Source organism: Pseudophryne corroboree, chromosome 5 (genome assembly GCF_028390025.1).
Source record: "Pseudophryne corroboree isolate aPseCor3 chromosome 5, aPseCor3.hap2, whole genome shotgun sequence".
Classification (NCBI taxonomy): Eukaryota; Metazoa; Chordata; class Amphibia; order Anura; family Myobatrachidae; genus Pseudophryne; species Pseudophryne corroboree.
This window is the reverse complement of record NC_086448.1, coordinates 492801511-492829285: the sequence shown is the minus strand read 5'-3', so window position 1 is coordinate 492829285 and position 27775 is coordinate 492801511.

Here is a 27775-nt window from a genome sequence, read left to right as displayed (position 1 = left end):
TTACGGTAGACTGCGTTCCCTGTTTTACACATTACGGCAGACAGCGTGTCCTTATTACACATTACGGTAGACGGCGTTCCCTGTTTTATACATTACGGCAGACAGCGTGCCCTTATTACACATTACGGTAGACAGCGCCCCCCTTTTTACACATGACGGCAGACAGCAAGCCCTTATTACACATTACGGTAGACAGCGTCCCCTGTTTTACACATTACGGCAGATTGTGTCCCCTTATTACACATTACGGCAGACAGCGTCACCTTATAACACATTACGGCAGACTGCGTCCCCTATTACACATTACGGCAGACAGCGTCCCCTGTTTTACACATTACGGCAGACAGCGTCCCCTGTTTTACACATTACAGCAGACAGCGTCCCCTTATTACACATTACGGCAGACAGCGTCCACTTTTTACACATTACGGCAGACAGCGTCCACTTTTGCACACATTACGGGCTTACGGCAGACAGCGTCCCCTTATTACACATAACGGCAGACAGCGTCCACTTTTTACACATTACGACAGACAGCGTCCACTTTTTACACATTACGGCAGACAGCGTGCCCTTAATACACATTACGGTAGACTGCGTTCCCTGTTTTACACATTACGGCAGACAGCGTGTCCTTATTACACATTACGGTAGACAGCGCCCCCCTTTTTACACATTACGGCAGACAGCGTAACCTTATGACACATTACGGTAGACAGCGTCCCCTGTTTTACACATTACGGCAGACAGTGTCCCCATATTACACATTACGGCAGACAGCATCCCCATATTACACATTACGGTAGACAGCGTCCCCTTATTACACATTATGGCAGACAGTCCCTACACACACACACACACACACACACACAGCCTGTCACCTCCAGTCACACCACACACACACACAAACACACACACACACACACACATCTTCCCCTCCCCTCCCGCCAACTTTACCTCCAGGAGAGCTGTAGCAGAGACACAGAGTAGAGTGAGAGACCAAACAGCAAAGTTGGGGGCGTGGCCTAATCGCGGACCCGTGGTCACACCCCCTTTCAGCACCGATAGGCAGGCCAGGCAGTGAGGAGGCGCAGGATGGACTGGACATTTTTCAATCAATTCCAGCTTCCTGATCCGCCGCTGCAGGTACAGTGCTTCTGCAGACAGCGCGGACCTGCAGGTGTTGCCGGCGGTCCTGCGCCCTCAGTGCACATGCGCTGTGTGCCAGGCACCACCGGCACACACCTAGTTACGGCACTGGTCCAGTCCAGTGTAGTCAGTGTATTGTGCTGCATCAGTCCAGCCATCACAGTGTTGGTGTCCTCCTCTGCTGCCATATATCCAGTGTAGCTGTATAAAGTGGTGCTGTGTTGTGCTGCCCAGTCCAGTGTAGTCAGTGTATTGTGCTGCATCAGTCCAGCCAGCCACAGTGTTGGTGTCCTCTGCTGCCATATATCCAGTGTAGCTGTATAAAGTGGTGCTGTGTTGTGATGTCCAGTCCAGTTTAGTCAGTATATTGTGCTGCATCAGTCCAGCCAGTCACAGTGTTGGTGTCCTCTGCTGCCATATATCCAGTGTAGCTATATAAAGTGGTGCTGTGTTGTGTTGTGTTGTGCTGTCCAGTCCAGTGTAGTCAGTATATTGTGCTGCATCAGTCCAGCCAGTCACAGTGTTGGTGTCCTCTGCTGCCATATAGCCAGTGTAGCTGTATAAAGTGGTGCTGTGTTGTCCTGCTTCAGACCAGTGGTAGTGTCCTGTCCTACAGTCATTCCAGTGACGAGGCAGTCACAGTGGTATACGCTGCTGCTATATGTCCACTGCTACAGTATAATAATAATAATAATAATAATAACAACAACCACAAGTCCCTTAAAGTGTTGTTGTTGTTGTTGTTGTTGTTGTTGTTTTGTGCTGCATCAGACCAGTGGTAGTGTCCTGTCCATCAGTCATTCCAGTGACGACACAGTGGTATACGCTGCTGCTATATGTCCACTGCTACAGTATTATAATAATAATAACAACAACCACAAGTTCCTTACAGTGTTGTTGTGTTGTGCTGTATCAGACCAGTGGTAGTGTCATGGCCATCAGTCATTCCTGTCATTCCTGTGCTGCATATTGTCTAATATAACTCCCAAAAAATAATGGAGAACAAAAATTTGGAGGATAAGGTAGGGAAAGATCAAGAACCACTTCCTCCTAGTGCTGAAGCTGCTGCCACTAGCCATGACATAGACAATAAAATGCCATCAACGTCGTCTGCCAAGGCCGATGCCCAATGTGATAGTAGAGGGCATGCAAAAACCAAAAAGCCAAAGTTCAGTAAAAAGAACTAAAAAAAGAAATTTAAATCGTCTGAGTAGAAACATAAACTTGCCAATATGCCATTTACGACACGGAGTGGCAAGGAACGGCTGAGGCCCTGGCCTATGTTCATGGTTCAGCTTCACATGACGATGGAAGCCCTCATCCTCCCGCTAGAAAAATTAAAAGAATTAAGCTGGAAAGAGCACAGAAAAGAACTGTGCGTTCTGAGATGGTATCACAAATCCCCAAGGAGGGACCAAGTGTGTCGGCGGTTGCGATGCCTGACCTTCCCAACACTGGATGGAAAGAGGTGTCTCCTTCCACCATTTGCACGCCCCCTGCAAGTGCTGGAAGGAGCACCCACAGTCCAGTTTCTGATATTCAAATTGAAGATGTCACTGTTGAAATACACCGGGATGAGGATATGGGTGTTGCTGACGCTGAGGAGGAAGTTGACGATGAGGATTCTGATGGTGATGTGGTTTGTTTAAGTCAGGCACCGGGTGAGACACCTGTTGTCTGTGGGATGAAGAAGCCCATTGTGATGCCTTAGCTAACTATCAAAAAAGCCTCCTCTTCGGTGTGGAATTATTTCTTCACAAATCTGGACAACAGGTGTCAAGCCATCTGTTGCCTCTGTCAATCTGTAATAAGTAGGGTAAGGATGTTAACCACTTAGGAACATTCTCCCTTATACGTCACCTGCAGCGCATTCATCATAAGTCAGTGTCAAGTTGTGAAACTTTGGGTAAAAGTGTAAGCAGTCCACTGACACCTAAATCCTTTCTTCCTCCTGTACCCAAGCTCCTGCAAGCTACACCACCAACTCCCTCAATGTCAACTTCCTCCTAAGTCAGGAATGTCAGTAGTCCTGCAGGCCATGTCACTGGTAACACTGAGGAGTCCTCTCCTAACCGGGATTCCTCCAGAGGTTCCTTGAGTGGTAAGCCTGTTGTTGCTGCCGATGCTATTGTGGCTGCTGGGAGTCGATCGTCATCCCAGAGGGGAAGTCGGAAGACCACTTTTACGACTTCCATTAAGCAATTGATTGTCCAACAGTTCTTTGTGAGGAAGATGAAATATGACAGCAGTCATCCTTTTACAAAGTGGATAACTGAGGCCTTGACAGCTATGTTGGTGTTAGACGTGCATCCGGTATCCGCCATTAGTTCAGTGGGACTTCGATAATTGTTTGAGGTACTGTGTCCCCGGTATCAAATCCCATCTAGGTTCCACTTCTCTAGGCAGGCGATACCAAGAATGTACACATACATCAGAAAAAGAGTCACCAGTGTCCTACAAATCAGAATCAGAATCAGCTTTATTGGCCAGGTGTACTCACGTACACTAGGAATTCTTTGTGGTACAATGCATCGCCAAGCAGCAACATGAAGGGGGAATACATAGCATACGAAGGGGGAAGAACATAGCATACATTACACACATTACACGTATGAGTTGATACTGCACATTGCAACTGTACAATAGACTCAACATATTAGACATATTATACACGTAGGACTAAACACAAAGGCTGCTTGGCAGAGAAGCAACGAGGCAGCCATCCGCGGCGCCAACTAGAACTCAAACAATGCACATAATACATAAAATGCGGTTGTATCCAGTGTCCACTTAACCACGGACATGTGGACAAGTGGAATAGGGCAGACTAAGGACTACATGACTGTGACAGCCCACTGGGTAGATGTATTGCCTCCTGCAGCAACAACAACAGCAGCGGCACCAGTAGCAGCATCTCGCAAACGCCAACTCGTTCCTAGGCAGGCTCCGCTACATATCACCGCTTTCCGTAAGAGGCACACAGCTGACAACCTCTTATGAAAACTGATGAACATCATTGCAGAATGGCTCACCCCAATTGGACTCTCCTGGGGATTTGTGATATCGGACAACGCCACTAATATTGTGCGTGCATTACATCTGGGCAAATTACAGCATGTCCCATGTTTTGCACATACAATTAATTTGGTGGTGCAGAATTTTTTGAAAAATGACAGGGGTGTGTAGGAGATGCTGTCGGTGGCCCGAAAAATTGCGGGCCACTTTCGGCATTCTGCCACTGTGTGCCGAAGACTGGAACGCCAGCAAACACTCCTGAACCTGCACTGCCATCAACTGAAGCAAGAGGTGGTAACGAGGTGGAATTCAACATTCTATATGCTTCAGAGGATGGAGGAGCAGCAAAAGGCAATTCAAGCCTATACATCCACCTACGATATAGGCAAAGGAGGGGTAATGCCCCTGACTCAAGCACAATCGAGAATGATTTCCGTCTTGTGCAAGGTTCTCCAACCCTTCAAACTTGCCACACGTGAAGTTAGTTCAGACACTGCCAGCTTGAGTCAGGTCATTCCCCTCATCAGGCTTTTGCAGAAACAGCTGGAGAAATTGAAGGAGGAACTAAGACGAAGCAATTCCACAAAGTATGTGAGACTTGTGGATGGAGCCATTCATTCGCTTTGCCAGGATTCAAGGGTGGTCAATCTGTTGAAATCAGAGCACTACATTTTGGCCACCGTGCTCGATCCTAGGTTTAAAGCCTACGTTGTATCTGTCTTTCCAGCAGACACAAGTGTGCATAGGTGCAAAGACCTGCTGGTGAGAAAATTGTCAACTCAAGCGGAACGTGACCCGTCAACAGCTCTGGGGCTGCAAGGAAAAGGATAAGATTTCCTAGCCCACCCACTGGCGTTGATGCAGGGCAGTCAGGAGTGAAAGCTGACATCTGGTCCGGACTGAAGGACCTGCCAACGATTACTGACATGTCTACTGTCACTGCATATGATTCTGTCACCATTTAAAGAATGGTGGAGGATTATATGAGTGACAGCATCCAAGTAAGCATGTCAGACAGTCCGTACGTATACTGGCAGGAAAAAGAGGCAATTTGGATGCCCTTGCACAAACTGGCTTTATTGTACCTAAGTTGCCCCCCCTCCAGCGTGTACTCCGAAAGAGTGTTTAGTGCAGCCGGTAACCTTGTCAGCGAACGGCGTAAGAGGTTAATTCCACTAAATGTGGAGAAGATGATGTTCATCAAAATGAATTATAAATTCCTCCGGGAAGACCTTTACCAGCAATTGCCTCCAGAAAGTACACAGGGACCTGTGATGGTGGATTCCAGTGGGGATGAATTAATATTCTGTGAGGAGGAGGATGTACACAGTGAAAGGGGTGAGGAATCGGAGGATGAGGTCGACATCTTGCCTCTGTAGAGCCAGTTTGTGCAAGGAGAGATTGATTGCTTCTTTTTTGGTGTGGGCCCAAACAAACCAGTCATTTTCAGCCACAGTCGTTTGGCAGACCCTGTCGCTGAAACGATTGGTTTGTTAAAGTGTGCATGTCCAGTTTATGCAACATAAGGGTGGGTGGGATGTCCCAAGGACAATTCCATCTTGCACCTCTTTTTCTTCTTTGCATCATGTGCTGTTTGGGGACTAGTTTTTTAAAGTGCCATCCTGTCTGACACTGCAATGCCACTCCTAGATGGGCCAGGTGTTTGTGACACATACTTGTATCGCTTAGCTTAGTCATACAGCTACCTCATTGCACCTCTTTTACTTCTTTGCATAATGTGCTGTTTTGGGCATATTTTTTAAATCTGCCATTCTGTCTGCCACTGCAGTGCCACTCCTAGGTGGGCCAGGTGTTTGTGCCGCACACTTGTGTCGCTTAGCTTGGCCATCTAGCTACCTAATTGCACATCTTTTTTTTCTTTGCGTCATGTGCTGTTTGGGGACTAGTTTTTGAATAGTGCCATCTTGTCTGTAACTGATGTGCCACTCCTAGATGGGCCAGGTGTTTGTGCCGCACACTTGTGTCACTTAGCTTAGTCATACAGCCACCTCGGTGCAACTTTTAGGCCTAAAAACAATATTGTGAGGTGTGATGTGTTCAGAATAGACTGGAAATTAGTGGAAATAAATGTTATTGAGGTTAATAATACCGTAGGAGCAAAATTATCCCCAAATTCTGTGATTTTAGCTGTTTTATGTGGTTTTTTTTAAAAAATCATCCAGAACCAAAACCAAAACACAAAAGGGTGGTTTTGGCAAAACCAAGCCAAAACCAAAACATGAAAGTGGAATTATAACCAAAACTAAAACACGAAAAGTGCCCACCGCACATCTCTAATTATTAACCTCAATAACATTAATTTCCACTCATTTCCAGCCTATTCTGAACACCTCACACCTCACAATATTGTTTTTAGGACAAAAGGTTGCACTGAGGTGGCTGTATGACTAAGCCAAATGATACAAGTGTGTGGCACAAACACCTGTCCCATCTAGGGGTGACACTGCAGTGGCAGACAGGATGGCAGATTTTAAAAATAGACCCCAAACAGCACATCATGCAAAGAAGTAAAAGAGGTGCAATGAGGTAGCTGTATGACTAAGCTAAGCGACACAAGTGTGCAGCACAAACACCTGGCCCATCTAGGAGTGGCACTGCAGTGGCAGACAGGATAGCACTTAGAAAAACTAGGCCCCAAACAACACATCATGCAAAGAAGAAAAAGAGGTGCAATCAGGTAGCTGTATGACTAAGCTAAGCAACACAAGTGTGCGGCACAAACAACATGGGACGTGCTGGAATTTGCCAAGATGTAATACACGCACTGTACTGGTGGCACAGGAGAGCATACCCCTAAACCACACACACACACACACACACACACACACACACACATGGCAAAGCCTGTAAAATTAATTTGGATAATAATAACCCTTTTATTTGGAGGTATTATAATAATATGCAGCACAGGCGAGCGTACCCCTACACCACACAGGGCAAACCCTGTTAAAATGATTTGGATAATAATATAAGTCATGTATATAACCTTTTATTTGGAGTAAATAATATACAGCACTGGACACCACCACTGGACTTATGGCAGCACAAGACACAACCACTGGACTGATGCAGCACAAGACAGCACCACTGGACTGGATTTATATGGCAGTACCCCTGGACTTATACGGTAGTACCTCTGGAGTTGCACTGCAGTGTCAGACAGGATGGCACTTTAAAAAACTAGTCCCCAAACAGCATGTGATGCAAAAAAGAAAAAGAGGTGCAAGATGGAATTGTCCTTGGGCCCTCCCACCCACCCTTATGTTGTATAAACAGGACATGCACACTTTAACAAACCAATCATTTCAGCGATAGGGTCTGACACACGACTGTGGCTAAAATGTCTGGTTTGTTTGGGCCCCCACCAAAAAAGAAGCAATCAATCTCTCCTTGCACAAACTGGCCCTACAGAGGAAAGATATTGACCTCATCCTCCAATTCCTCACCCCTTTCAGTGTGTTCATCCTCCTCCTCAGAGAGTATTAATTCGTCCCCACTGGAATCCACCATCACAGGTCCCTGTGTACTTTCTGGAGGCAATTGCTGGTAACGGTCTTCCCGGAGGAATTTATAATTCATTTTGATAAACATCATCTTCTCCACATTTTGTGGAAGTAACCTCCAACGCCAATCGCTGACAAGGTTACCGGCTGCACTAAACACTCTTTCGGAGTACACGCTGGAGGGAGGGCAACTTAGGTAAAATAAAGCCAGTTTGTGCAAGGGAATCCAAATTGCCTCTTTTTCCTGCCAGTATATGTACGGACTGTCTGACATGACTAATTGGATGCTGTCACTCATATAATCCTCCACCATTCTTTCAATGGTGACAGAATCATGGGGGTAATTCCAAGTTGATCGCAGCAGGAATTTAGTTAGCAATTGGGCAAAACCATGTGCACTGCAGGGGAGGCAGATTTAACATGTGCAGAGAGAGTTAGATTTGGGTGGGTTATTTTATTTCTGTGCAGGGTAAATACTGGCTGCTTTATTTTTACACTGCAAATTAGATTGCAGATTGAACACACCCCACCCAAATCTAACTCTCTCTGCACATGTTAAATCTGCTTCCCCTGCAGTGCACATGGTTTTGCCCAATTGCTAACTAAATTCCTGCTGCGATCAACTTGGAATTACCCCCCCATATGCAGTGACAGTAGACATGTCATTAATCGTTGGCAGCTCCTTCAGTCTGGACCAGATGTCAGCATTCGCTCCTGACTGCCCTGCATCACCGCCAGCGGGTGGGCTAGGAAATCTTATCCTTTTCCTCGCAGCCCCAGAAAGTGAAGGAGGAGCTGTTGACGGGTCACGTTCCACTTGAGTTGACAATTTTCTCACCAGCAGGTATTTGAACCTCTGCACACTTGTGTCTGCCGGAAAGAGAGATACAACGTAGGCTTTAAACATAGTATCGAGCATGGTGGCAAAAATGTAGTGCTCTGATTTCAACAGATTCAACACCCTTGAATCCTGGCAAAGCGAATGAAGGGCTCCATCCACAAGTCTCACATACTTTGCAGAATCGCTCCGTCTTAGTTCCTCCTTCAATTTCTCCAGCTGTTTCTGCAAAAGTCTAATGAGGGGAATGACCTGACTCTAGCTAGCAGTGTCTGAACTGACTTCACGTATGGCAAGTTCGAAGGGTTGGAGAACCTTGCACAAGATGGAAATCATTTTCCACTGCGCTTGATTCAGGTGCGTTCCCCCTCCTTTGCCTATATCATCGGTGGATGTATAGGCTTGAATGGCCTTTTGCTGCTCCTCCATCCTCTGAAGCATATAGAGTGTTGAATTCCACCTCGCTACCACCTCTTCCATCAGGTGATAGCAGGGCAGTTTCAGGAGTGTTTGCTGGTGCTCCAGTCTTTGGCATGTGGTGGCTGAATGTCAAAAGTGGCCCGCAATTTTTCGGGCCACCGACAGCATCTCCTGCATGCCCCTGTCATTTTTCAAAAAATTCTGCACCACCAAATTAATTGTATGTGCGAAACATGGGACGTGCTGGAATTTGCCCAGAAGTACTACACGCACAATATTGGTGGCGTTGTCCAATATCACAAATCCCCAGGAGAGTCTAATTGGGGTAAGCCAATGTGCGACGATGTCCCTCAGTTTCCGTAAGAGGTTGTCAGCGGTGTGCCTCTTATGGAAAGCGGTGATACGTAGCGTAGCCTGCCTAGGAACGAGTTGGCATTTGCGAGATGCTGCTACTGGTGCCGCTGCTGTTGTTCTTGCTGTGGGAGGCAATACATCTACCCAGTGGGCTGTCACAGTCATATAGTCCTTAGTCTGCCCTATTCCACTTGTCCACATGTCCGTGGTTAAGTGGACAGTGGGTGCAACTGCATTTTTTAGGACACTGAGGACACTTTTTCTGATGTCTCGGTACAGTCTCGGTATCACCTGCCTAGTGAAGTGGAACCTAGATGGGATTTGGCACCAGGGACACACTACCTCAAACAACTCTCTAAGTCCCACTGAACTAATGGCGGATACCAGACACACTACTAACACCAACATAGCTGTCAAGGCCTCAGTTATCCGCTTTTAAACAGGATGACTGCTGTCATATTTTATATTCCTCACAAAGGACTGTTGGACAGTCAATTGCTTAGTTGAAGTAGTAAAAGTGGTCTTCCAACTTCCCCTCTGGGATGACGATCGACTCCCAGCAGCAACAACAGCAGCAGCAGCAATAGCAGCAGTAGGCATACCACTCAAGGATCCTCCGGAGGAATCCCGGTTAGGAGAGGACTCCTCAGTCTTGCCAGTGACATGGCCTGCAGGACTACTGACGTTCCTGACTGAGGAGGAAGTTGACATTGAGGGAGTTGGTGGTGTGGCTTGCAGGAGTTTGGGTACAAGAGGAAGAAGGGATTTAGGTGTCAGTGGACTGCTTATGCTCTTACCCAAAGTTTCACAACTTGACACTGACTTATGATGAATGCGCTGCAGGTGACATATAAGGGATAATGTTCATAGGTGGTTAACGCCTTTACCCCTACTTATTACAGATTGACTGAGGCACCACACAGTTTGACACCTGTTGTCCGGAATAATTCCACACCAAAGAGGTGGCTTTTTTGGTATTTTGCCCAGGCATCACAACGGGCTTCTTCATCCCATGGACAACAGGTGTCTCCCCCGATGCCTGATTTAAACAAACCACATAACCATCAGAATCCTCCTCATCAACTTCCTCCTCAGTACCAGCAACACCCATATCCTCATCCTGGTGTACTTCAATAGTGACATCTTCAAATTGAATATCAGAAACTGGACTGTGGGTGCTCCTTCCAGCACTAGCAGAGGGCATGCAAATTGTGGAAGGAGCCACCTCTTCCCATCCAGTGTTGGGAAGGTCAAGCATCGCTATCGCCGACACACTTGGACTCTCCTTGGAGATTTGTGATACCATCTTAGAATGCACAGTTCTTTTCTGTGCTTTTTCCAGCTTAACTCTTTACATTTTTCTAGCAGGAGTATGAGGGCTTCCATCGTCATGTGAAGCTGAACCACTAGTCATAAACATACAGTATGCCAGGGCCTTAGCCGTTCCTTGCCACTCCGCGTCGTCAATGGCATATTGGCAAGTTTATGTTTCTCCTCAGACCATTTCATTTTATTTTTGGGGGTCATTTCACTGAACTTTTGCTTTTTGGATTTGTCATGCCCTCTACTATGATATAGAGCATCGGCCTTGGCAGACAACGTTGACGGCATTTCATCGTCTTTGTCATGACTAGTGGCAGCAGCTTCAGCACTAGGAGGAAGTGCTTCTTGATCTTTCCCTATTTTATCCTACAAATTTTTGTTCTCCATTATTTTTCTGGAGTTATATAACAATATGCAGTACAGGAGAGCGTACTTCTACATCACACAGGGCAAACCCTGTGAAAATTATTTGGATTAAATATTAATAACCCCTTTATTTGGAGTAAAAAATATACAGCACAGGATAGCACCACTGAACTTATATGGCAGCACCACTTGACTGGATTTATACAGCAGTATCACTGGAATTATACGTCAGTATCACTGGAAATATACGGCAGTACCACTGGAATTATACGGCAGGATCACTGGAATTATACGGCAGTATCACTGGAATTATACGGCAGTATCACTGGAATTATACGCCAGTACCACTGGAATTATACGGCAGGACCACTGGAATTATACGGCAGTATCACTGGATTTATACGCCAGTACCACTGGAATTATACGGCAGGATCACTAGAAATATACGGCAGTATCCTTGGAATTATACGGCAGTATCACTGGACTTATACGGCAGTACCACTAGACATATAAGGCAGTATCACTGGACTGGATTTATACGCCAGTACCGCTGGAAGTATACGCCAGTACGAATGAAATTATACGGCAGGATCACTGGAATTATATGGTAGTACCACTGGAATTATACGGTAGTATCACTGGACTTATACACCAGTACCACTGGAAATATACGGCAGGATCACTGGAATTATACGGCAGTATCACTGGAATTATAAGGCAGTACCACTGGACTTATACGGCAGTACCACTGGACATACACGGCAGTATCACTGGACTGGATTTATACGCAAGTACCGCTGAAATTATACCCCAGTACCAGTGGAAATATACAACAATATCACTGTATTTATACGACAGTACCACTGGAATTCTACAACAGGATCACTGGAATTATACGGCAGTATCTCTGGAATTATATGGCAGTACCACTGGATTTATACAGCAGTATCACTGGACATATACGGCAGTATCACTGGACTGGATTTTTACGCCAGTTTTGCTGGAATTATTCACCAGTACCACTGGAATTATACAGCAGTATCACTGGATTTATACGCCGGTACCGCTGGAATTATACGGCAGGAATACTGGAATTATACGGCAGTATCACTGGAATTATACGGCAGTACCACTGGACATATACGGCAGTATCACTGGACTGGATTTATACGCCAGTACCGCTGGAATTATACGCCAGTTCCACTAGAATTATACAACAGTATCACTGGATTTATTCGGCATTACCACTGGACATATACGGCAGTATCACTGGACTGGATTTATACACCAGTACCGCTGGAATTATATGACAGTACCACTGGAATTATACGGCAGTATCACTGGATTTATACGGCAGTACCGCTCTGCATATACGGCAGTATCACTGGACATATACAGCAGTTTTACTAGACATACACGGAAGTACCACTGGACACATACAGCAGCACAGGGACACCAATACTGGATTGATACAGGATAATACAGCACCACTGCAATGGACTAGACTTATTCAGCAGCACTGGACATATGGCAGCAGAGGACAACACCACTGTGACTGGACTGTTGCAGCACAAGATACTACCACTGTACTGATGCAGGACAACACAGCACCACTGCAATGGACTGGACTTATACAGCAGCACTGGACATATGGCAGCAGAGGACACCACCACTGTGACTGGACTGATGCAGCACAATACACCACCACTGAACTGATGTAGCACAACACAGCACCACTGGACTGGACTTATACAGCAGCACTGGACATATGGCAGCAGAGGACACCACCACTGTGACTGGACTGATGCAGCACAATACACCACCACTGGACTGATGTAGCACAACACAGCACCACTGGACTGGACTTATATAGCAGCACTGGACATATGGCAGCAGAGGACACCACCACTGTGACTGGACTGATACAGCACAAGACACTACCACTGTACTGATGTAGGACAACACCAGGGACGTGCGGTGAGCTAAATGGCTCAGGAGGCACTGGCTAAACCCAGAGCCAGATTTACATCATGCAATATATGATCCAAGGGGTACATCTGAGTATTATATACAGGTGCAGCATTATAAACTCCTGGAAATCTGGTGAGTTTTGATTAGAGATGTGTGGAAAGGATACAGAGGTGAGGCACTGCCTCACCTGCCATAGACTTTTTACTAGAGATGAGCGCCGGAAATTTTTCGGGTTTTGTGTTTTGGTTTTGGGTTCGGTTCCGCGGCCGTGTTTTGGGTTCGACCGCGTTTTGGCAAAACCTCACCGAATTTTTTTTGTCGGATTCGGGTGTGTTTTGGATTCGGGTGTTTTTTTCAAAAAACCCTAAAAAACAGCTTAAATCATAGAATTTGGGGGTAATTTTGATCCCAAAGTATTATTAACCTCAAAAAACATAATTTACACTCATTTTCAGCCTATTCTGAACACATCACACCTCACAATATTATTTTTAGTCCTAAAATTTGCACCGAGGTCGCTGTGTGAGTAAGATAAGCGACCCTAGTGGCCGACACAAACACCGGGCCCATCTAGGAGTGGCACTGCAGTGTCACGCAGGATGTCCCTTCCAAAAAACCCTCCCCAAACAGCACATGACGCAAAGAAAAAAAGAGGCGCAATGAGGTAGCTGTGTGAGTAAGATTAGCGACCCTAGTGGCCGACACAAACACCGGGCCCATCTAGGAGTGGCACTGCAGTGTCACGCAGGATGTCCCTTCCAAAAAACCCTCCCCAAACAGCACATGACGCAAAGAAAAAAAGAGGCGCAATGAGGTAGCTGACTGTGTGAGAAAGATAAGCGACCCTAGTGGCCGACACAAACACCGGGCCCATCTAGGAGTGGCACTGCAGTGTCACGCAGGATGTCCCTTCCAAAAAACCCTCCCCAAACAGCACATGACGCAAAGAAAAAAAGAGGCGCAATGAGGTAGCTGACTGTGTGAGAAAGATAAGCGACCCTAGTGGCCGACACAAACACCGGGCCCATCTAGGAGTGGCACTGCAGTGTCACGCAGGATGTCCCTTCCAAAAAACCCTCCCCAAACAGCACATGACGCAAAGAAAAAAAGAGGCGCAATGAGGTAGCTGACTGTGTGAGAAAGATAAGCGACCCTAGTGGCCGACACAAACACCGGGCCCATCTAGGAGTGGCACTGCAGTGTCACGCAGGATGTCCCTTCCAAAAAACCCTCCCCAAACAGCACATGACGCAAAGAAAAAAAGAGGCGCAATGAGGTAGCTGTGTGAGAAAGATAAGCGACCCTAGTGGCCGACACAAACACCGGGCCCATCTAGGAGTGGCACTGCAGTGTCACGCAGGATGTCCCTTCCAAAAAACCCTCCCCAAACAGCACATGACGCAAAGAAAAAAAGAGGCGCAATGAGGTAGCTGTGTGAGTAAGATTAGCGACCCTAGTGGCCGACACAAACACCGGGCCCATCTAGGAGTGGCACTGCAGTGTCACGCAGGATGGCCCTTCCAAAAAACCCTCCCCAAACAGCACATGACGCAAAGAAAAAAAGAGGCGCAATGAGGTAGCTGACTGTGTGAGTAAGATTAGCGACCCTAGTGGCCGACACAAACACCGGGCACATCTAGGAGTGGCACTGCAGTGTCACGCAGGATGTCCCTTCCAAAAAACCCTCCCCAAACAGCACATGACGCAAAGAAAAAAAGAGGCGCAATGAGGTAGCTGTGTGAGTAAGATTAGCGACCCTAGTGGCCGACACAAACACCGGGCCCATCTAGGAGTGGCACTGCAGTGTCACGCAGGATGTCCCTTCCAAAAAACCCTCCCCAATCAGCACATGATGCAAAGAAAAAGAAAAGAAAAAAGAGGTGCAAGATGGAATTATCCTTGGGCCCTCCCACCCACCCTTATGTTGTATAAACAAAACAGGACATGCACACTTTAACCAACCCATCATTTCAGTGACAGGGTCTGCCACACGACTGTGACTGATATGACGGGTTGGTTTGGACCCCCCCCAAAAAAGAAGCAATTAATCTCTCCTTGCACAAACTGGCTCTACAGAGGCAAGATGTCCACCTCATCTTCACCCTCCGATATATCACCGTGTACATCCCCCTCCTCACAGATTATCAATTCGTCCCCACTGGAATCCACCATCTCAGCTCCCTGTGTACTTTGTGGAGGCAATTGCTGCTGGTCAATGTCTCCGCGGAGGAATTGATTATAATTCATTTTAATGAACATCATCTTCTCCACATTTTCTGGATGTAACCTCGTACGCCGATTGCTGACAAGGTGAGCGGCGGCACTAAACACTCTTTCGGAGTACACACTTGTGGGAGGGCAACTTAGGTAGAATAAAGCCAGTTTGTGCAAGGGCCTCCAAATTGCCTCTTTTTCCTGCCAGTATAAGTACGGACTGTGTGACGTGCCTACTTGGATGCGGTCACTCATATAATCCTCCACCATTCTATCAATGTTGAGAGAATCATATGCAGTGACAGTAGACGACATGTCCGTAATCGTTGTCAGGTCCTTCAGTCCGGACCAGATGTCAGCATCAGCAGTCGCTCCAGACTGCCCTGCATCACCGCCAGTGGGTGGGCTCGGAATTCTGAGCCTTTTCCTCGCACCCCCAGTTGCGGGAGAATGTGAAGGAGGAGATGTTGACAGGTCGCGTTCCGCTTGACTTGACAATTTTGTCACCAGCAGGTCTTTCAACCCCAGCAGACCTGTGTCTGCCGGAAAGAGAGATCCAAGGTAGGCTTTAAATCTAGGATCGAGCACGGTGGCCAAAATGTAGTGCTCTGATTTCAACAGATTGACCACCCGTGAATCCTTGTTAAGCGAATTAAGGGCTGCATCCACAAGTCCCACATGCCTAGCGGAATCGCTCCGTGTTAGCTCCTTCTTCAATGCCTCCAGCTTCTTCTGCAAAAGCCTGATGAGGGGAATGACCTGACTCAGGCTGGCAGTGTCTGAACTGACTTCACGTGTGGCAAGTTCAAAGGGCATCAGAACCTTGCACAACGTTGAAATCATTCTCCACTGCACTTGAGACAGGTGCATTCCATCTCCTATATCGTGCTCAATTGTATAGGCTTGAATGGCCTTTTGCTGCTCCTCCAACCTCTGAAGCATATAGAGGGTTGAATTCCACCTCGTTACCACTTCTTGCTTCAGATGATGGCAGGGCAGGTTCAGTAGTTTTTGGTGGTGCTCCAGTCTTCTGTACGTGGTGCCTGTACGCCGAAAGTGTCCCGCAATTTTTCTGGCCACCGACAGCATCTCTTGCACGCCCCTGTCGTTTTTTAAAAAATTCTGCACCACCAAATTCAAGGTATGTGCAAAACATGGGACGTGCTGGAATTTGCCCATATTTAATGCACACACAATATTGCTGGCGTTGTCCGATGCCACAAATCCACAGGAGAGTCCAATTGGGGTAAGCCATTCCGCGATGATCTTCCTCAGTTGCCGTAAGAGGTTTTCAGCTGTGTGCGTATTCTGGAAAGCGGTGATACAAAGCGTAGCCTGCCTAGGAAAGAGTTGGCGTTTGCGAGATGCTGCTACTGGTGCCGCCGCTGCTGTTCTTGCGGCGGGAGTCCATACATCTACCCAGTGGGCTGTCACAGTCATATAGTCCTGACCCTGCCCTGCTCCACTTGTCCACATGTCCGTGGTTAAGTGGACATTGGGTACAACTGCATTTTTTAGGACACTGGTGAGTCTTTTTCTGACGTCCGTGTACATTCTCGGTATCGCCTGCCTAGAGAAGTGGAACCTAGATGGTATTTGGTAACGGGGGCACACTGCCTCAATAAATTGTCTAGTTCCCTGTGAACTAACGGCGGATACCGGACGCACGTCTAACACCAACATAGTTGTCAAGGACTCAGTTATCCGCTTTGCAGTAGGATGACTGCTGTGATATTTCATCTTCCTCGCAAAGGACTGTTGAACAGTCAATTGCTTACTGGAAGTAGTACAAGTGGGCTTACGACTTCCCCTCTGGGATGACCATCGACTCCCAGCGGCAACAACAGCAGCGCCAGCAGCAGTAGGCGTTACACGCAAGGATGCATCGGAGGAATCCCAGGCAGGAGAGGACTCGTCAGACTTGCCAGTGACATGGCCTGCAGGACTATTGGCATTCCTGGGGAAGGAGGAAATTGACACTGAGGGAGTTGGTGGGGTGGTTTGCGTGAGCTTGGTTACAAGAGGAAGGGATTTACTGGTCAGTGGACTGCTTCCGCTGTCACCCAAAGTTTTTGAACTTGTCACTGACTTATTATGAATGCGCTGCAGGTGACGTATAAGGGAGGATGTTCCGAGGTGGTTAACGTCCTTACCCCTACTTATTACAGCTTGACAAAGGGAACACACGGCTTGACACCTGTTGTCCGCATTTCTGGTGAAATACCTCCACACCGAAGAGCTGATTTTTTTGGTATTTTCACCTGGCATGTCAACGGCCATATTCCTCCCACGGACAACAGGTGTCTCCCCGGGTGCCTGACTTAAACAAACCACCTCACCATCAGAATCCTCCTGGTCAATTTCCTCCCCAGCGCCAGCAACACCCATATCCTCCTCATCCTGGTGTACTTCAACACTGACATCTTCAATCTGACTATCAGGAACTGGACTGCGGGTGCTCCTTCCAGCACTTGCAGGGGGCATGCAAATAGTGGAAGGCGCATGCTCTTCACGTCCAGTGTTGGGAAGGTCAGGCATCGCAAACGACACAATTGGACTCTCCTTGTGGATTTGGGATTTCAAAGAACGCACAGTTCTTTGCGGTGCTTTTGCCAGCTTGAGTCTTTTCAGTTTTCTAGCGAGAGGCTGAGTGCTTCCATCCTCATGTGAAGCTGAACCACTAGCCATGAACATAGGCCAGGGCCTCAGCCGTTCCTTGCCACTCCGTGTGGTAAATGGCATATTGGCAAGTTTACGCTTCTCCTCCGACAATTTTATTTTAGGTTTTGGAGTCCTTTTTTTTCTGATATTTGGTGTTTTGGATTTGACATGCTCTGTACTATGACATTGGGCATCGGCCTTGGCAGACGACGTTGCTGGCATTTCATCGTCTCGGCCATGACTAGTGGCAGCAGCTTCAGCACGAGGTGGAAGTGGATCTTGATCTTTCCCTAATTTTGGAACCTCAACTTTTTTGTTCTCCATATTTTATAGGCAGAACTAAAAGGCACCTCAGGTAAACAATGGAGATGGATGGATTGGATACTAGTATACAATTATGGACGGACTGCCACGGTTAGGTGGTATAAAAAAACCACGGTTAGGTGGTATATATTATAATAATAATACAATTATGGATGGACGGACTGCCTGCCGACTGCCGACACAGAGGTAGCCACAGCCGTGAACTACCGCACTGTACACTGGTTGATAAAGAGATAGTAGTATACTCGTAACAACTAGTATGACACTATGACGACGGTATAAAGAATGAAAAAAAAACCACGGTTAGGTGGTATATATTATAATAATAATACAATTATGGATGGACGGACTGCCTGCCGACTGCCGACACAGAGGTAGCCACAGCCGTGAACTACCGCACTGTACACTGGTTGATAAAGAGATAGTAGTATACTCGTAACAACTAGTATGACACTATGACGACGGTATAAAGAATGAAAAAAAAACCACGGTTAGGTGGTATATATTATAATAATAATACAATTATGGATGGACGGACTGCCTGCCGACTGCCGACACAGAGGTAGCCACAGCCGTGAACTACCGCACTGTACACTGGTTGATAAAGAGATAGTAGTATACTCGTAACAACTAGTATGACACTATGACGACGGTATAAAGAATGAAAAAAAAACCACGGTTAGGTGGTATATATTATAATAATAATACAATTATGGATGGACGGACGGACTGCCGACTGCCGACACAGAGGTAGCCACAGCCGTGAACTACCGCACTGTACACTGGTTGATAAAGAGATAGTAGTATACTCGTAACAACTAGTATGACACTATGACGACGGTATAAAGAATGAAAAAAAAACCACGGTTAGGTGGTATATATTATAATAATAATACAATTATGGATGGACGGACTGCCTGCCGACTGCCGACACAGAGGTAGCCACAGCCGTGAACTACCGCACTGTACACTGGTTGATAAAGAGATAGTAGTATACTCGTAACAACTAGTATGACACTATGACGACGGTATAAAGAATGAAAAAAAAACCACGGTTAGGTGGTATATATTATAATAATAATACAATTATGGATGGACGGACTGCCTGCCGACTGCCGACACAGAGGTAGCCACAGCCGTGAACTACCGCACTGTACACTGGTTGATAAAGAGATAGTAGTATACTCGTAACAACTAGTATGACACTATGACGGTATAAAGAATGAAAAAAAAACCACGGTTAGGTGGTATATATTATAATAATAATACAATTATGGATGGACGGACTGCCTGCCGACTGCCGACACAGAGGTAGCCACAGCCGTGAACTACCGCACTGTACACTGGTTGATAAAGAGATAGTAGTATACTCGTAACAACTAGTATGACACTATGACGACGGTATAAAGAAAGAAAAAAAAATACCACGGTTAGGTGGTATATATTGTAATACAATTATGGATGGACGGACTGCCTGCCGAGTTCCGACTGCCGACACAGAGGTAGCCACAGCCGTGAACTACCGCACTGTACTGTGTCTGCTGCTAATATAGACTGGTTGATAAAGAGATAGTATACAATACATACAACAATATACTACTATACTGGTGGTCAGGCACTGGTCACCACTAGTCACACTGGCAGTGGCACTCCTGCAGCAAAAGTGTGCACTGTTTAATTTTAAATTAATATAATATTATGTACTCCTGGGGGCTCCTGCTATAACAACCTGCAGTGCTCCCCAGTCTCCCCCACAATTATTATAAGCTTTGCCTTTTATACATTGATGTGCAGCACACTGGGCTGAGCTGAGTGCACACAGACTGAGTCACACTGTGTGACTGGCTGCTGCTGTGTATCGTTTTTTTTCAGGCAGAGAACGGATATAGCAGAGAACGGATATATTATATTAAAATAAATAAAAGTTAACTAACAACAACTGCACTGGTCACTGTGGTAAACTCTGTCTGACTCTGCACAATCTCTCTCTCTCTTCTAATCTAATTTCTAATGGAGAGGACGCCAGCCACGTCCTCTCCCTATCAATCTCAATGCACGTGTGAAAATGGCGGCGACGCGCGGCTCCTTATATAGAATCCGAGTCTCGCGAGAATCCGACAGCGTCATGATGACGTTCGGGCGCGCTCGGGTTAACCGAGCAAGGCGGGAGGATCCGAGTCTGCTCGGACCCGTGAAAAAAACATGAAGTTCGTGCGGGTTCGGTTTCAGAGAAACCGAACCCGCTCATCTCTACTTTTTACTCCAGAGTTTGGGCTATAAAAATTATTAGAATAATGCAAAGAAGATATTTCAAACAAATTATCAGTATTTTTCATATATGTTGTTCAGTCAAAACTCTGGTTTAAACGTAAGTATGACAGGAAAGGCTCTGCCTCACCTGCCTCACCCCACCGCATGTCACTGGACAACACAGCACCACTGGACTGGACTTATACAGCCACACTGGACATATGGCAGCAGAGGACACAACCACTGTGACTGGACTGATGCAGCACAATACACCACCACTGAACTGATGCAGCACAACACAGCACCTCTGCAATGGACTGGACTTATACAGCAGCACTGGACATATGGCAGCAGAGGACACCACCAATGTGACTGGACTGATGCAGCACAAGACACTACCACTGAACTGATGCAGGACACTGAGGATGGAGACACGTCCTCTCTCTACACTCTCCAATGTCGGAATGAAAATGGCGGCAATGCGCGGTTCCTTATATGGCATCCAAATCCCGTGAGAATCCGACAGCGGGATGATGACATTTTGCCTCGTTCTGGTTTCCAAGTCAGGTGGGAAAACCTGAGCCGGGCTCAGATCCGGGCTTGGGTAGTGAAGTTCAGTAGGGTTCGGTTCTCTGAGAGCCAAACCCGCTCATCTCAAATGGAAAGCGTGGTCCTAGTATAATCAGAAATGTTTTAGCCTGCATGTCACTTGAGAATGACTGGGAAAAAGAGAAGAAGCAGAAGGTTTGATCATTTACCGCTGGTTGGCTGTAGTGTGTGCTGTAGAGTGTTGATTTAATGGTGGACTTTCGGAATAATGGTTTTGTTTCCCTTTTGGACCAAGTCAGAATCCAAAAGAAGAAAGAAGTTAATATATCCTGTATATTTCTCTATAAAAAATGGCTGAAGAAGGTTTGCAAAATCTTTTTCTTTTTTGTACGCTGTTTTTTACACTTCCCCATTGCCACACTCGTGGCATCCTTGTTACAGCTGAAGCAATTACAGGCTTTCCAGCACCAGAAAGTTTGGGGAGTAGGAAATAATTTTGGTGTTAGATGTTCAGTATCAGATTAGTTGATTAAACCCTAATGTAATCAAAAGCTTCATACAATCAAAAGTGACACTTGTAATAAAAGTCCCAGCCACCACCCTCACCCCATGTCAATGGGTTCATATTCTTTAGTTCCCCCACCCCCCATGTGTAACTATATATTTCCTTTATTATTTCAAAAATATATTCACCCCTCCTCAAAACAGAAAAAAATCCTTCCCGCTGGGCAGCAATCCCACCCCAAGTGCCAAAAGATGACCCCTTACCCTCCCTCCCAACAGAGCTCCGACCCCTCACCTAGCAGTGTGCAGCTGAGCAAGTCAGAGAGGACTGATCATCTGATCAGAGATCAGCATAGATGTCCTCGTGGTGGGAAACGATGTTCCCCTCCTCGCACTTTTAGTTTAGGCATATGATCCCCAGTGTGTCGCTCGATCTGCATTCTCTGCTGTGGTGGTATCTCAGGCCAGGCAAGTTGTACCACAAAAATTCCTAGTGTACGTGAGTACACCTGGCCAATAAAGTTGAGTCTGATTCTGATTGCTAAACCAAATACAGCTAACCACCCAGGGCCGGCGCCACCATTAGGCAGCTTTAGGCAGCTGCCTATGGGCGGCAGCACTTGAAAGGCGGCGCTGAGTGCAGCAAAAAAAAGAGGAAAATTACTGCTCTGCGCTCGCCATTTGGGATGTCAGGCAACCGCTACCCGCTAACCCGGTATCAGATAAACTATTCCCACCTCCCCTTCTTGTGTCGCTCAAGTCCCCCCACCCTCCCGACCTGATGACTGTGCATCAGATGATCTGCTCCCTCCGCCGGCGCAGGGTCCACAAACCAGCTATGGAGGAAACAAAGCTGCTGGAGCGCGTGGAGGAGGCGGGGGGGGGGGGGGGCAGGACCTTCATCCGATGCGGAGAGGACTTCCCCAACCACTGATGAATCCCCCTACCATTTATGACACTTTTCTTTAACTGGCAGCACGGGGAACGTCATGGTGGTCTTCACCGGGAGCTCGGGCTGTCCCCCGGCCCTCACCCCCCCGCCCTCCCTGTCCACACCTCGCAACTCATTCTCATCCTGCAGAGAAGTGAGTAGCAGCGCAGGGACGTGCAATCGCTGCGCCATCAGTAGCGGATCTTGCCACGGGCAAGCAGGACTTTTGCCCGGGGCGCCGCCTTCCGGAGGGCGCAGGGCGCCTTCCGGAGGGCGCAGGGCGCCTTCCGGAGGGCGCAGGGCGCCTTCCGGAGGGCGCCGCACCAGGGCAAGATCCGCTGCTGCTGTGTGCCCCCCGCTGCCCGCTGCCCCCCTGCTGCCGCTGGCCGCTGCCCCCTGCTGCCGCTGGCCACTGCCCCCCCCCCCCCCCCCGCGCTGCCGCTGTGAAGGGAAACTAGACGCGTACGCATCTAGTTTCCCTTCGTGGAGAGGTCCTTTACTGTGCGGTGCGCAATGATTGAGCCACATCCTACACCATGACCGCCGTGTGGGACGTTTAGGTTAGGTGTAGGCTGTGGGGGGAGGGTTAGGCACACCTGGGGAGGTTTAGGCTGCAGGAAGGGGGTGGTTAGGGTTAGGTACCACCGGGGAGGGTTAGGATTAAGCTGGGGGGGAGGGGGGACAATTAGGGTCAGGCTGCGGGAAAGGTGTGGGTTTGGGGGGGTTAGAGATCAGGGTTATCTTACTTAATTAGTGTCAGGATTTTAATTTCTGGGATGCCGCTGTCGGTATTTTGGCAACCTAAGCGCCAAGATATATGTATTCCATATTTTATGTATATATATATATATATATATATAGATATATATAGATATATATATATATATAAAAACACAGAAGTATCTTTATCTTGCGCCAACTCAGGAGCGACACTGGGAGAGATCTTTGTTGGGAGACCTCAACAACATACAGAGAAAAACACAAATTCCCAAGTGCGCAAATAGTGGAATGTAATTACACAATTCTTCCAGCGTTTATTTCGTCGGAAAATGTGGACTGGAGGATGTTTAAATCTGGGGACCTGTAACAGACACCCCTCACCAAAAATTCACCCAAACAAGAGGCCAACAGGCCAATTAATAAAAAGTTATTTTAATAACATATGATTGAACATATGAATTTTGATGCACAATTCAGAATATAAAATTATATCAATAAAATACAGCCACAACCAACATGTTTGCAAGATGGATTCTAGATACTCCCTCACCTTTTTCAAGGTGCGAGCTCGAAGGGAGTATCTTCACAAACTAGGGTGCGAATTTCTGACTGACAAACCCAACTCGTTTCGTCTTATCGACTTCATCAGGGGTAACGCATATAGGGAAAAGGCTAATTTGCTCTTGATGAATTTATAACGGCAGATCATAACCTCAAAATAGGGATTAATCAAAATCTCCTTTATCAGGATTTAATGGGTGGAGCTTCTATATTCGGGCTCCTAGCTGGAGCTTGAATGATATTCCTTTTTGGATATATAGTCTATTGAATGATAGTGTTTTTGTAAACACTGCCTTAAAACTAATTAAACATAGTTCCTTATAAAGCCGTCTAAGGGAACTCTTGATTATAGTCCGTTGGGAATGCCGAAAACCGTATGTCGGCGTTTTTGCAAACTGCCAAAGTATGGTCTCCAACTCTTATAATCAAGATTATTTCTGGTTCAAATGTTGACTCACGTAAAACTCAAGACTTATATGGCTGATTTGACAATCACAGGGATATAAAAGATGCAACTTCCTCAATAGGTCTCAAGGAATAAATCCTGGAGGAAATTTGGCACTCTGTTTTGGATGTTGATTAGCCCCGGTGTCCTCAGTGCGGAGGATAGTATATAGTATATAGAATTGATACTGCAGCACTCGGAGTCGAAAAAGAGCAAAGTATAGTCAAAATAATTTACATCACATAGTCCAATGTTTCGGGGTGCCTAACCCCTTTGTCACACCTTGACAAAGGGGTTAGGCACCCCGAAACGTTGGACTATGTGATGTAAAAAAATTTTGACTACACTTTGCTCTTTTTAAACGACTCTGAGTGCAGCAGTATCAATTCTGTTTTGTATATATATACACTGCTCAAAAAAATAAAGGAAACACTAAAATAACACATCCTAGATCTGAATGAATTAAATATTCTTATTAAATACTTTGTTCTTTACATAGTTGAATGTGCTGACAACAAAATCACACAAAAATTATCAATGGAAATCAAATTTATTAACCCATGGAGGTCTGGATTTGGAGTCACCCTCAAAATTAAAGTGGAAAACCACACTACAGGCTGATCCAACTTTGATGTAATGTCCTTAAAACAAGTCAAAATGAGGCTCAGTAGTGTGTGTGGCCTCCACGTGCCTGTATCACCTCCCTACAACGCCTGGGCATGCTCCTGATGAGGTGGCGGATGGTTTCCTGAGGGATCTCCTACCAGACCTGGACTAAAGCATCCGCCAACTCCTGGACAGTCTGTGGTACAACGTGGCATTGGTGGATGGAACGAGACATGATGTCCCAGATGTGCTCAATTGGATTCAGGTCTGGGGAATGGGCGGGCCAGTCCATAGCATCAATGCCTTCGTCTTGCAGGAACTGCTGACACACTCCAGCCACATGAGGTCTAGCATTGTCTTGCATTAGGAGGAACCTGGGCCAACCGCACCAGCATATGGTCTCACAAGGGGTCTGAGGATCTCATCTCGGTACCTAATGGCAGTCAGGCTACCTCTGGCGAGAACATGGAGGGCTGTGCGGCCCCCCAAAGAAATGCCACCCCACACCATTACTGACTCACTGCCAAACCAGTCATGCTGGAGGATGTTGCAGGCAGCAGAACGTTCTCCTTGGCGTCTCCAGACTATGTCACGTCTGTCACATGTGCTCAGTGAGAACCTGCTTTCATCTGTGAAGAGCACAGGGCGCCAGTGGCGAATTTGACAATCTCGGTGTTCTCTGGCAAATGCCAAACGTCCTGCACGGTGTTGGGCTGTAAGCACAACCCCCACCTGTGGGCGTCAGGCCCTCATACCACCCTCACGGAGTCTGTTTCTGATCGTTTCAGTAGACACATGCACATTTGTAGCTTGCTGGAGGTCATTTTGCAGGGCTCTGGCAGTGCTCCTCCTGTTCCTCCTTGCACAAAGGCGGAGGTAGCGGTCCTGCTGCTGGGTTGTTGCCCTCCTACAGCCTCCTCCATGTCTTCTGATGTACTGGCCTGTCTCCTGGTAGCGCCTCCATGCTCTGGACACATACGCTGACAGACACCGCAAACCTTATTGCCAAAGCTCGTATTGATGTGCCATCCTGGATGAGCTGCACTACCTGAGCCACTTGTGTGGGTTGTAGGGAGGTCATACAGGCACGTGGAGGCCACACACACTACTGAGCCTCATTTTGACTTGTTTTAAGGACATTACATCAAAGTTGGATCAGCCTGTAGTGTGTTTTTCCACTTTAATTTTGAGGGTGACTCCAAATCCAGACTTCCATGGGTTAATAAATTTGATTTCCATTGATAATTTTTGTGTGATTTTGTTGTCAGCACATTCAACTATGTAAAGAACAAAGTATTTAATAAGAATATTTAATTCATTCAGATCTAGGATGTGTTATTTTAGTGTTCCCTTTATTTTTTTGAGCAGTATATATATATATATATATTGGGTAGTGGGAGTATGGCGCCACAGGTGTGTGTGAGCAGATAAATTAATATAGTGCAATACTTGAGCTCAAGACACTCCTTACAATAATATGAGGTGTCAGCTAACCCCTAAATACTTGGCAGGGATAAGCTGCCTTTAAAGTTAAATGTGGAAAAAAAGGGGGGATAGGGGTGTCAGCGACTTACAGTGTCTGATATATACGGATATAAATATGAAGAATATTGCAGGATACGGCTTAGAAAAAGATACCAAAATATTTATTTATACAATTTAAAACACAGAGATGGGATAAAAAATGGGGTATAAAACAACTTGATAATAACAAAATATATATACAAAAAATATATATATTAAAAGAAATATATATTAAAAAATGGAATTTGGCTAGAACCCTGAATCACATAAAATCAATAAAAGTATTATACTGATAGAAAATTATTTAGGATAAGAGAATGATGCTTATCTTTAAAAATGGAGAGTCAGTAGAGGTACATCCAACGCGTTTCGTCCATCAGACTTCATCTGATGGACAAGGTCATACCATTACCAGGTATGACCTCTATCATCTGTCTCCTGCATGATGGCGGACATTTTGGGAGGGCCTTTTAAACACCTTGTGTTTTATAATCTGCACCCCCAGACATTGGGGGGGAGGAGGGGAATCCTAATTTATGCCCTTACATTATTTGCCATTTTTCCTACTTATAGTAATGGCCATTACACATTATTCCACACACTGTAAGACCCATTACACATTATTCCACACACCATAATGCCCATTACACATTATTCCACACACCATGATGGCCATTTAACATTATGTCACACACCGTAATACCCATTACACATTATTCCACACACCATAATGCCCATTTCACATTATGCCACACACAGTAATGCCCATTTCACATTATGCCACACACCGTAATGCCCATTACCAGGTATGACCTCTATCATCTGTCTCCTGCATGATGGCGGACATTTTGGGAGGGCCTTTTAAACACCTTGTGTAAAAGGCCCTACCCTGCAGCCACTCCCAAGACATGGTGTCCCTCACCCATTGTCCAGCCGCCCATCCAACAAAAAAACAATGCTGGCATGGCAAGAGGTTCCAGTATGCTGTTCCTGATGCTGGCATTTTTCAAAAGATCCTCAGGAATGGCATTACGGACCACTCCAGCACAAATATAGCCCTGGTCATTCTAGAAAATAGGGAGTTTTGGGGTAGAAACTGGGGAGTGTCCTGGCAGTGTTGTGGGAGCAGTGGCGTAACTACTGCCCCCGCAGCCCTCGCGGTGGATTGGGGGCGAGGGGCTGCGGGGGCGCCACTGATTTACAGCAGACTGACATGCGGACGAGCGTCCGCATGTCAGTCTGCGGTCTCCTTCCCTCCGCCGCTTGTTGGAGGGACACGGAGGGCACAGCGCGCCTCCCTGTGTCCCAGTCCTGCATCATCTCCGGCGGCCGCGGGTCTAATAGGGGGAAGTGCCGTCCGTGAGCTCTAATTGGCTCATGAACCGGCACTTCCCCCTATTAGACCCGCGGCCGCCGGAGATGATGCAGCAGGAGGGACACAGGAGAGGCGAGCTGTGCCCTCCGTGTCCCTCCAAATAGCAGCGGCGGGGGGGGGGGATATCTGGCACTGGGGCATATATGGCACT